Below are 13061 nucleotides of genomic sequence, written 5' to 3'. Positions count from 1 at the left end.
GTCCCTGTGGTTATTTCAGCATTTCCTCGCTGTATTGCAATACTTATTCAGTAAAAGCACCAGCTCTGGGATCACCTACCAGGCGCCAACTTAAATCTTTAATTAGCACTTGAACCTCACGGCCCAAGATTCTCTGCTGAAAACAAAAACCTTCTATTTTTGAGGCGTTTATTCTTTTGCTCCAGGCGCCTATTGCCTGTGCCCTTGAACCCTCGGCCCAAGACTACTCCAAAGGAAAGAAATTCAAAGCTGGAGGAAAGCCGTGCCTTCTCTGCTAGCTTTTGTGTTATTAATTTTTACATTATCACGATTTTAATTACAATTATGACGTACACTATCAGATACACAAAACATATGTTATCATTATCAATTCATCAATAAATATCAGTTTTATGTTATAAGATTAATAATTACATGTTCTAAGTGTGAAGTGTTCGGTTATGTGATTTAATTTGGTAAGTACATTTTTCGAAACCAATTTTTTTTTGTATTATTTTAATTTTCTAGCAGTGCTGGCAACTTTTATCCCTAAGTGTCTGTCATTTAAAACTTTCTGACACAAGTATTGTGTCACAGAAGGACCTGCCTTGAAAGTTGTACAATAAAACAAAACTTTAGGTTAGACATAGCTAATGTCAATGTCATTAGAAACAAACACCGACCACACCACATGACATGCAACTCTTTTTCTCCTTCGGAGGTCACTCTTTCTTTAACCACTTTCTTGAAAACAATACATCAGGGATATGAAAATTCCATTTTGAACGTGATTTTCATATTAAATATATCGATTAATAATCAATTTTTTTTATAATTAAACATTAATCATAGTAAATTTTTCATCTGCCACCTCCCCGACTTTATGTCCGGTCTTTTATAACCCGGAGCTCGGAATAGGGCTATTCTTCTGCGGATATTCTTCGAGTATTATAAAAAAAAACAAACTAAGCTGTTCTAATCTCATTGCCTACGGATTTCTAGTTTATTTTTATTTGAATAGTTTGATTTTGTTTAAATTTATGTTGATTATTCTAAAACTTTAATTTGTGTTTATAATTGCATTTTTAATTCGTAAAACCATGATAAATAAAATCACCAAACGAAATGTTACAAAAAACGAAGCCAACAATCAAGTATAAAGTATTTACAATTTTCTTGACCTACAAATGAAATAAAAAAAATGCGAGGAAATGCTGCCAAAGGTACACTGCCACAAGGACCAAACTTTTTAAATCTGTTTTGATTTTAATTTTAATTATTTCTATTATTACTTTGTTTATTTAATATGATTATTATCAAATTAATTAAAAAATTAGAAAAACTCGATAAATATAAAAATCGATTATTTTTTAATAGATTTTCATGCTAAGAAAACAATCGCTTGATTAAAAATAGATTTTTTATGCAGAGTCAATACATTCACTAACATCTTCTCCCCCGTCCTATGCGAGGTATTCTAGTGCAACAGTAGTTTTATTATAAAACTACTGTTACTAGTAGTGTTGATACGTCGAAAAATATGTCAAATGTAAAATACCTGTCCACGACACAGGGAATCCTAGTGGGAGTAGATTTTCTTACATCGTTTTGAAGTGAAAACTTCTTTAGCATAGCATCGTTGTGATTTGAAAGTTTAAATAACGAAAAAGCGACAGTAAAAAGAGACAGACACATAAATTCATAAGATTTAACGCGGGAGAAAATGAGATAGGAAGCTTATACAGTCTAAACTTAAATTAGTGTGTATTTGATCATTTTCTGAATAAAAAATACATGTGTAAAAAATTTAAATCAGAGTTAAATTTTAAATAATAACAATTTAATTCTATTATTGATGAAATTTATTATTTTTTTATTTATTATAAAAACATATTTAATTATAAACACTTTTTTAATTATTTTAGTTTTTATCAAAATTATTGATTCATATTAAACTTAAAAATTAAAATTGGAAATTGAAATAAAAAATTAATTTAAAGAAAATTCTAATACATTTAAAACTATAGTTGCTACAACCACTGACATTTATATACAGGGTGGCCAAAAAGTCGTGGATCAAACGCAAATAGGGGATAGATGAGGTCATCAGCGGCAAAAAATTGTTCTACGGGAGGTCTCTAAGGTCAACCCCTGCAGAGTTATGATTTATTTTGGTTTTTATATGAAAATTGACTTTTTTTACTAATTCTTATTAAAATTCGAAAATATCTACATCCTGTATCTTTTTCATAATATCCACTAGATTGGTACTGATGAGTTCTTGCGTTAGACATACTATTTATAGTTGTTTATTGAGTGTATTGAAGATAATATTCAGTTATACGATATAATTTTTTTTCAAATCAAAACTTATTGTTTATTTCGGACCCCATTGTGAAAAAAAATTACTGTACCGAAAAGTGACCCTGTATTACAAGTTTTGGCGCATTTAATATGGATTCTGAAAAGGTATTACACATGGCCACGAGTCGCTCTAATATCTTTCTAGGACGAAAAAACAACAACGATTCGGACTTATGATAGATTATTTACCTACCTGTGACCAGTACTGTGTGAATCGGACTAGATTCAAAAAATTGGATGGCTGGAGGGTTACATAGGAATTTGATTAGACGGTGCAGATTAAGTATTATGGTCAGAGTCAGGAATTTTGAGCATATTTTATTGTAAAATATTTTGTTTCCTACAAACAGCCATTGAGAAATAATTGTTTTAATACAATTATTATTTCACAATCGTTGTTTGTAATTCTTCCTAGAAAGATATTAGAGCGACTCATGGCTACGTGTAATACCTTTTCAGAATCCCTATTAAATGCGCCAAAACTTGTAGTACAGGGACACTTTTCGGTGGAGTAATTTTTTTTCACAGTGGGGTCCAAAGTAAAGAAAAAATTATGATTTGAAAAAATGTTATATCGTATCACTTAATATTATCTTGAATACACTCAATAAACAACTATAAATAGTATGTCTAACGCAAGAACTCGTCAGTACCAATCTAGTGGATATTATGAAAAAGATACAGGATGTAGATATTTTCGAATTTTAAGAAGAATTAGTAAAAAAAAGTCAATTTTCATATAAAAACCAAAATAAATCATAACTCTGCAGGGGTTGACCTTAGAGACCTCCCGTAGAACAATTTTTTGCCGCTGATGACCTCATCTATCCCCTATTGGCGTTTGATCCACGACTTTTTGGCCACCCTGTATAATTTCCCGAAGGGGTAGGCAAAGACCACGGATCTCCATTTGCTACAGAAATACATACATTATCCTTACAGACTATGCCAATACGATACTGTTGAGGAAATACAATTAAGGGTTGTCTGGAAGAAATCGCTTGTTAGCGATAAGGCCACCCGTTGCCTTATAACTTATGTAACCTACTATAAATAATATACCTCATAAATGTCCCTGTGGCAGTGATGTCGACAAGCTATGGACATCACGGACTATGCCACACTTAACGATATCATACGCCGGTCCCTTGCCACCAACGTGCCAAGTCTACTTAAGCCGACTGGTATTGGAAGAGACGATGGCAAGAGACCGGATGGAATGAGTTTGATTACATGGATGATGGGACGGGTGCTAGTATGGGATGCAATCTGTTTAGACACGCTGGCCCCTTCATTCACATGGAACCAACAACAGAGCTGGTGCAGCTTGTGAAGCGGCTGAAAAAGCAAATACAGGGGTCTAGGCTCCGAATATGGTTTTGTCCCATTCGGTGTCGAAACCCTTGGTCCGTGGGGTCCTAGCGCTATAAGGCTTTTTAAGGAAATAGAAAATGGGTTAGTCGACATCACAGGAGACCGAAGAGCTGGCAGCAACTTCGGACAAAGAATTAGTCCAGCTATTCAAAGGAGAACGCTGCCAGTATCTTCGGAACCTTGCCTAAAGGGACTCCTTTTAATAATATATTTTAGTTATTATAGCCTTGTTTACTGATTAGCATATTAAATAGAGATTTAAGATTTTATGAAAGTTTAATCACATAATATACACAATATCTTACTCTGCGAACATATAAATATGTTGATAGTGACAGCGTTCAGTCACTTCTTTGTTAAATCTATACAACATTTTCTGGCCCTTTGTACCACAAGCTTGGCCTTCGCACATATCCCCTAGATAGGAAAGTGTGAAGACCTGGGTTGCTCACCAGCATGACAAGTATATAGTATGCCATAGTGTCCTGTCTTGTTTCTAATTCATTGTCCCCATAACTAAGACAAAATATGTTGGTTACATTAAAGGATAGTAGGAAGTGGCGTAACAATAGCGTGGCAGGGCTGGCAAAATGTCAGGGGCCCCCGACCCAAGAGGGCCCCCTTGCAAGATACATTATGTTCTATGGATGAATGTGAAGTCTCCAATACGCATTGGGCTAGCGTGGGGACTACAGACCATTCCCTCTCGCCTTAGAGAGGAGGCCTATGGCCATTAGTGGGACATATACAACGTGTAATTGAGTACTCTGAAAATCTCGAAGTTTATTAAAATTAAACTTAGTACAACGTGACGATTTTTACTGATAGGGCCCCATCAAAAATTTGCCACGGGCCCCAGATGGCCATACAGTCTGTTATAAAGGCATCGTGTATATTCTGTATGCGCTCCAACATACGGCAGTATTCTTCATGCAGCCCAAACAGACGAGTTACACTCTAACATACTTCTAAACAAAGCGTGGTACGAGCTTGTGATGCCATTGGATATTAGTGACGTTGTTGCCCTTCGAAACACACATCTCATTCTTGCGTGTGCTTTCTTGCAAATGGCCACTGCATCATCTCGGTATCCACTCCCAGGTCTCTTACTGACGTTTCCTGCTTCAGTATCATCCCTAACACGTTGTTCTCGTTCACGTTGCTCTAATCACATACTCTATCTATATATCTTTGCCAGCGTTCACAGTCTACTTCTTAGATTAATAGGAGTGATTTCAGATCTTCTGCAAAAAGAAGGCATCTAGCATGCATCACCTCTGGTTAATCGTTCACCATTGCAAACTGCAATGGCCCTAGGTTGCTGCCCTGACTCCTGATTTAGTGTAGTATGGTTTCGACTGACACCCTTTGTATATACTGCTGGCGTCTCTTATATGTTTTTATATATCTTTCATATAATTAGCAAAAAATGTAATTATGTTCATCCCGTCGATATCTGTTAACCTCTCAAATTAGAGAACGTATTTAAATAAAGGTTTATGTAATATATGCAATGGCGTATATTAAATTTTAATGTAGCATAATGTCAGTAATGAATACACTTTTTACACTAAATACATAACAACAATGTTTAAATTGTCAAATAGGATCATTAGCTTTCATTTGATATATATATATATATATATTTGTATATGTAATGTACTAAGTAATGTTTTCCTGAAAAATAGATTTTGCTTTTGCGACTTTGTTCCCCGGAGCTAGCGAATTGGTTGAAAATACTTGTGCGTGCGTTCAGAAATTATGTGTTAACGAAAGAAAATATATCTAACTTGTGGTTGTCTGTAAAGTCGCTTTACGGACAATAGTTTAACGTGACAACGTCGTATCAAAACATTGATGAAATGATTTTGAAACATTTACATTTATGACAATTGAATTATCACTATTTTCTATGGATACAAAAGAGTGAATCCTCGGACGCATAGGCCAATCGAGTGGAAGATAAATAGATGCGGCGCAAGCGTACTATGAGCGTAACAGAACAATGAGCGTAACGGGACAGTTATTGAAGATTTCTCATACTTGCAGCCAGCGTTCATTAGCGTTCAAATGGCTTTTATTGAATCTATAATGTATCATGTACTAGCGTATTCCCTATGTATGTATGTATAAATAAAATAATAATAATATCTTTATTCAGGACAAATAGGTTGTGACATAATTCATCCATCGCTGGTTTCCAGATAAGTAGGTTTAGTGTTACATGTAATCAAACACAAGTCTTATAAGATATTATGTATGTGTGAGGGAGTGTGTGTGAGTGCGTATGTGGTGTGTGTGTGGTGTAGCTTAGAGTTGTTATAAGCGTGCGCTGTGACTGTTAGTTTTTGGCACCTCAGAGTCATGATATATACTACTTTTACTATACTTTCAATTCAGCTAGCGTAATTTTTATGTGGTTTGCGAGTTTGTATCTGGATAGTTTGACTTTCTCAGAATCCATAGATTGCGAAATTTCATTATAAAGTAAGGAGCCCCTAAAAAGCGTTGGCCATTTACAGTCCTTCGTTTTTATATAATCTGTATTCAGAGGTAAAGATTATGATGTAATTTCTGGATATAAAATAATATTAAAAAAACTTATGTATTTGTGTCACGCGTTAGAAGTTATACTTCTTTGGCGTAATAATTTTCGTCGAGCACTTTAGAGGGAAGTTTCCCTCTTCGAATTGCATTTTTCTTGTCCATTTTAATGGTCACTACCATTCGAAACGGTATAATATGTACTATTCATGATATTTTACAAGAAACAGTATGTTTTTAACACATTGGAACGGGTTTTCTCGTATAGAAATAATGATTTTGGTTTAAATAAACACGACTCTCAAGAACTCTACGCCACGACAGACAATGCACAATGCGGGTTGCCGACGTTTAGGGTGTCGGAATTTTGTGACGGTGTGCGCGCACATCGTACAAAATTTACTCTCATCATTTTTCCGTAGGTATAACTTCAAAAAGTATTTATTACAATTGTGATTCGGGACCTCCTGCTAAGACCCTGTGTGTCCCAGCTCTTCCATAAATAATAAGTTATTTAGTTGCGCTACAACCTTTTTAGACCTGGGCCTCAGATTTCTGTATCTGTTATAAGGCACGATTATTCACGATGTTTTCCTTCGTAAAATGTTAAATACGCACATAGAAAGTCCATTGGTGCACAGCAGGGGTTTGAACCTCAGGTATGAGAGTCGCACGCTGAAGCCACTAGACCAACAGTGCTCCTAATTAACGACGACATTAAAACATCTACTCCTATTCAAACTTAGGTTTTGTCGGTAAAAATATGGCGGCTGTTCGTTAGATATCAAAAAGGTTAATCATTATTCATATTTTACGGGCATTAATTGTAGGCACATTTATGAACAAGCATTTTGCGTTATCAATTATCGGTGATAACATTAACATTTAATTTATAATGTAATACCAATGTTACTGTGATTTATGATAAGACTTCATAAAACGGAAATTCAATTATAATACTTACCACGCCTTTTTGAGCCCATAGCCGGTCAATGTTCAAATGAAATCTGAACAGCTTTTGAATCACCATCCCAGAAGTTATAGATCACTGCCGTGTGGTGCTTACAAGGGGATGGTGATTTTTTAAATGGGAGAGTATTTAGATCATTTTGATCACAATTATAAATAAAAAAATTCTTCTATCATCTATTTTCATATAGGAATCAATTTATTACTACCAAATGTGCATTAGAAATAAATAATCCATTTTTATTGTAGTTATGGTCACAATTTTGGCTATAATGGCTTACACATAAGACATATATATATATATTGTGGTGGGCTTTTTTGTAGGACTATTTAAGATAAACATTTCCATCATACATTACATATGAATGTATGAATAGCCAGAATAGCTCGCAGATCGTAGATTTTTTCCTACTTACATGATATTTTGGACAATTCACACAATATCTTTATTAATTGTAGCCTTTGTGTTATTCTGATGTATAAGCTATATTATTGTATAGTTTCATTACCATCCACGTGTCTCGTGTCGAGTTTTTACGTGAAATAGTAGCAAACATCCATCCAGACTTTCAAACTTTCGTTTATAATGTTAGTAGGATTTGCAGGTCTATTTTTATAATTAATCAATCTGATTGTGCCACAATACAATATTAGAACTTTATAGTAATTTGGTGTCTAAAGGAATTTAATTATTAATTGTTTAACAAGGGCGTTATGCTAATAAGATTATAAATGATAAATGTCGGTGTTAATCAATGTTATTAGATTTTAATATAAATTTGCTATCGTTAGATAATCATTTATGTATTACAAAAAATACTTGGCTGGATTTTCTCTATGTAATAGAAACACATATATAAACAACATTTTACGCCAATAAAAAAGTATCTTCACATACAATTTATTTACAACTAAAAATATAATACAATTAAGTTATTTTTGTAAAATTAACAGAAAACCTTTTGCATATAAATCTTATTAAAGTATACATATTTTAAAATCATAGTAGACCTCCAAGAATCGAGAAAACTAAGCTGCAAGTAAGCGGACTGCGATCTTATGATCTTATTTAATTTTTATGATCTTATGATCGTAAAAATAAAATCAATATACTAACTAAAGACAAGCCGGATGGGATGTCTTTGATCCCTTGGAAGATGGGACGGGCTTTGGTATGGGATGCTACTTGTGGGGCCACGTTAGCCCCGTCTCACCCCTCTCGGACAAGCACAAAAGCTGGGGCGACCGCAGAGAAGGAAGAATATAAGAGTCTTTCCTCCAATTTTGATTTTGTTCCTTTGGAGTAATCTTGGGCCGTGAGGGTTAAGTACACATTTAAGTTGGCGCCTGGTAGGTAGTACCGGTGACCCCAGATGATGGTTTCCTCAACGATTAAGTATCGCAATACAGCGAGGAAATTCCAGCGTGGTGTACCACAGGGACCAAACTTGTTAGATCTGTTTTAATTTTCTTTCTTTATTAATTTTTTATAACTTGTAAAATTTGTGTTTTAATTTTCTTTCTTTATTAATTTTTTATAACTTGTAAAATTTGTTTTAATTTTCTTTCTTTATTAATTTTTTATAACTTGTTAAATTTGTTTTAATTTTCTTTCTTTATAAATTTTTTATAACTTGTAAAATTTGTTTTAATTTTCTTTGTTTATTAATTTTTTAAAATTATATACTAACTAACAAGTGGCTAACTGATAACAAAGCAAACAAAAAACAAACTAAGTTATTTGAAGAACACTTAGGTCAACTCTAAGTGTGATAATACATTATTTGTTTTAAGAACTCAGATCTTGCACTTGACGAACGGGTCAATGTCAATTGTCAAACATACCCGCCGCTCTAACCACAAATCTGTTCCCAGTCTGTGATGATATTTTTTTTTTTTCGGTGTATATTTTAGCGTCCATACACGAAGACTCCTTACCACCAACTCAGCAGCAGCTGGTTCTATATAGTGGTGCCCAAAAACTGCCTTTTTGTGTAACAGGAGACAAATGGGCAGGAGGCTCACCTGATGTTATGTGACATTTTTTTTTTTTTTAAAGACAATTCACACAAATTGACCTAGTCCCATGCTAAGCTGGTGAAGCTTGTGTTATGGGTACTAGGCAACGGATATACATACATATATTATAGATATATAAACATATAAATACATATTTAAACACCCAAGACCTAAGCACAACACCAAATGCTCATCACATCGATGGTCGTCTCAGCCGGGGATCGAACCCGGGACCCATGGATTCGCAGTCAGGGGTACTAACCACTAGACCAATAAGTCGTCTGATGCCAGAAGACTTGCAACTGCCTTTTATGAATTGGTACGCTCTTTTCTTGAAGGATCCTAAGTTGAATTGGAAGAATCTAGCCTGGATTGTATCTATTACTTAATACGCAAGTAGGTGATCAGCTTTTAGAGGCACGTGGTCTAAAGCCGGTATCACGATCTCTTCCTTCGTGTTCGTGAAGTCTGAAGTCCATTGGTGCACAGCCTACGACCTCAGGGACCAGACCAACTAGGACTAAGAGCCCAGAGAGGCAAGAAGAAACATCAAAAAACTGTTTGATAATCAAATCTTACAATCTAGAATCGTCGGCAAGATACAATGTTATTAGGAATTAGAAATCACTGCTCAGGTAATCATAATTAATTACTGTGATTACTTTGATGACACGTGCAAGGGCGTCAAAGCAGGGGGAAGGGGGGGGGGAAGACCTTGGTACAGATGGTATGGCAAAAAGAGTCTGTAGACAGAAAATTTAACAGTTATTAATCTACTATATAAAAATAAGTCGGGTTTTCCTTCCTGACGCTATAACTCCAGAACGCACGAACCGATATCCACGGTTTTGCATTCGTTGGCTCCGTGAGGTTTATCGCAAAGAAAATTCAGGAAAAATTTCAACACAAAAGCGGGATCACCAAACGAAATGTTACATAAAACGAAGCCATCTGGTGGCGAAACGGAGTTCGCCGAGTTTGCTAGTAATTAATAATTTTAGCTCAGTTTCATTATCGGACGTCGAGGCAGAATACGAAATTCCACCCGAATCACCTCGACGTCCGTCGTTCCACAACTGAGCGTTATTTGACGCACACCACCGCTATGTGGAACCATCTACCCACTGAAGTATTGCCGAACCGATTTGACTTAGGGTCCTTCTAGAAAAGAGCGTACCAATTCTTAAAATGCCGGCACGCACTCGAGAGCACTCTAGAATTGAGAGTGTTTATGGGCGGCGGTATTACTTAACATCAGGTGAGCATCCTGCCAGTATAGATTGAGAAATTAGATACATATATATGCCTACTACATATTTGAAGTCTTGAGGTGGTGAACAACCCAAGTGTTCTCCATGAACTCAGTTTTCTTCGGGGATATGTGCGAAGGTTGTTTGCGAGACCAAGTGCCAGAATCTGCTGCATAGATCTCCGTTAACAAAGCCGTTGATACTGAATGCTGTCTCCGACACTAGAAAAGCCATTAGCTATTTCCGAAACTTTACGAATTACGAGCCGTATTCCATGTTTCATAACGGTTCGTTATGAAACATATCGTTATTTAATTTATTCTCTAAACATCACACATGTTAAAACAAGGACAATCACTCATGAAGAAGAAGAAGAGAGAGGTCCATGCAACTTCCTCAGTAGCCCGCAATATCGCAGCACAACTCTTTGTGTCGAAGTCGCATGGGCCCACCAAGCATACGCGAATATACATATATATCAATTATGTTTCAATATGCTTACAAACGTTGTGTAAAACAAAAAACTTGGCGATTAAAATGAGTGGCGGAGAGTTTATTGCCAGTTCTTCTCTTCCGTTCTACGTCCTTGATTTGAGAACTGGCAGTAAATGTAAAATTAGAAGCATTTAATGTATATTTCTTTTTTGACGTTCATAAGTGTGCATTGTGTTACCTGTATGAATAAATGATTTTGACTTTGGACTATTAATTAAATATTTAAGTTGGCGTCTGGTAGTAACGATGACCCCAGAGCTGGTGCTTACGAATAAGTATCGCAATACAGCAATGAAATGCTGCCAGCGTTAAAGGTACACTGTTGGGACCAAACTTTTTAAATTTGTTTAAATTTTTTATTATTATTACTGTGTAGGTTAAGCATATTGTAGTTCCTGTATATTTGTATATTGGACATAATATTAGAAATTTCTCTTTGAAGTATTTCTGAACGTATTTACGATTTTTCTGGCAGTGTGAGTCATAGTATTACTTAGCAAATATATGTTATTAGAACCCAAAGCAACATATATACTGATGATATGTATAATTAATGTTTAATTATTTCCACGAATCCAATCTTTGTTTATCATTACATTGATTTTCGATGTTTTAATATGTAATCTAATCGCAGTTATGTATAACTTGGCATGTTTGTTTATTAAGATAAGAAATTTCTATAAAATCTCAACTAAAATTGTCAATTTAATATATTTTCAACACAAATATACAATAATTAAAAGTTAAAACAAATTCAAAATTATTATTAGTATTGCGATACTTAATCTTTGAAAGCACCGGGCGCCAACTTAAATTTAATTAGCTGTGCACTTAAACCCCACGGCTCAAGAGTCTGTACTCCAAAAGGAACAAAAAAAAAAGGCTGCGTGTACTTATGTACGCGCGTAAGAAGTTATACTTCTTTGGCATTATTAAAAATAGTTTGGCTTTGTTCCACCTCCAGTTTTTGATGTTTCACGGCGATAAGATGACAACTCTTTTTTTGTATTCAATTTAGTGCACTTACACTGATTGTTTTTTGTCTCTTGTTCTTATATTTGCTAGATTAAATCTGAAAAATTACATGTTTTGATTAAACAATGTGGTCATTTTTTTAATCAAAACATTACTCGATAATAATAATACATACGGATACTTAACCTCAATTGTATTGAAGCACTTAGGAAGGTTGATGAGCACAGTTTTTTCACAAATATTAATTAGTATTGGTTTAAATATTCAATTTAAATCACTTCTGATTATAATTCAAAAAGCATTGCTAAATTTCTTTGAAAAAATAATTAAAACTCCTTTATTTGTTTAAAAGGTAAATGACAAATGTCATTATGGTCATTCAAAATTCTTGGCATACGAACTTCACGCATATTCTATTTCTTTATACTTGTAGATTGTCTTATTCCTATCTCGCTCGCGCACGCTATAATCACACTCCTAATTTTGTGTCACAGGTGCGCGCGCATTGTAAAATTTCACTCTCATAAATTTTTCATAACGCGCCTAAAGAAGTATAACTTCAAAAATTTTAAAATGTTCCCTGTAGCAGTCCATTTAATGCTGGAATTTCCTCGCTGTATTGCGATACTTATTCGTTGAAAGTTCCAGCTCTGGGTTCACCAGGCGTCGACTTAAATCCTTAATTAATATTGATACATAATTGATATATATGTATTGTATATGCGGATGCTTGGCGGACCCAAGCGAATTCGACACAGAGATCCCTCGGGAGTTTGCGATATTGCGGGCTGATGAAGAAGTTGCACGGATCTGGTTAGTCTTCTTAAGTTCTTAAGTCATTTACACACATATATAGTGTAAACTCTTTATAACGATTTTCAAGGAACCGGGCAATTTTTTTCGTTATAGAGAATAGCCATTATATCGAGAGAAGAGAAAAAAACCAAATTTAACCAATTACAATAATTTCTAATTTTATTACTATCAATACGATGCCTCCAATTAACACTACTCTAACTCAAAAAATTGAAAATTTCGTTTTTCACGTAATTTGATTAACTATTTTATAAGGATTAAGTCCACCAAATTTTG

The 13061-nt window shown here is 34.7% G+C and overlaps 1 protein-coding gene across 22 annotated transcripts in view; it reads left to right on the top strand.

Moving 5' to 3' along the window:
• Positions 1-419: 419 nt before the first annotated feature.
• The window catches only part of LOC125062144 (mucin-2-like), a 49062-nt gene continuing 36420 nt past the window's right edge, over positions 420-13061 (top strand). For all 22 annotated transcript variants that reach the window (XM_047667747.1, XM_047667736.1, XM_047667756.1 and 19 more), the window contains exon 1: positions 420-455. The gene's annotated coding sequence lies outside the window, so the exon portion shown is untranslated. The remainder of the gene's footprint in view (positions 456-13061) is intronic.

Source organism: Pieris napi, chromosome Z (genome assembly GCF_905475465.1).
Source record: "Pieris napi chromosome Z, ilPieNapi1.2, whole genome shotgun sequence".
Lineage (NCBI taxonomy): Eukaryota > Metazoa > Arthropoda > Insecta > Lepidoptera > Pieridae > Pieris > Pieris napi.
Note: the sequence above shows the minus strand (reverse complement) of the source record. Positions and strands in the feature narration are given on the sequence as shown.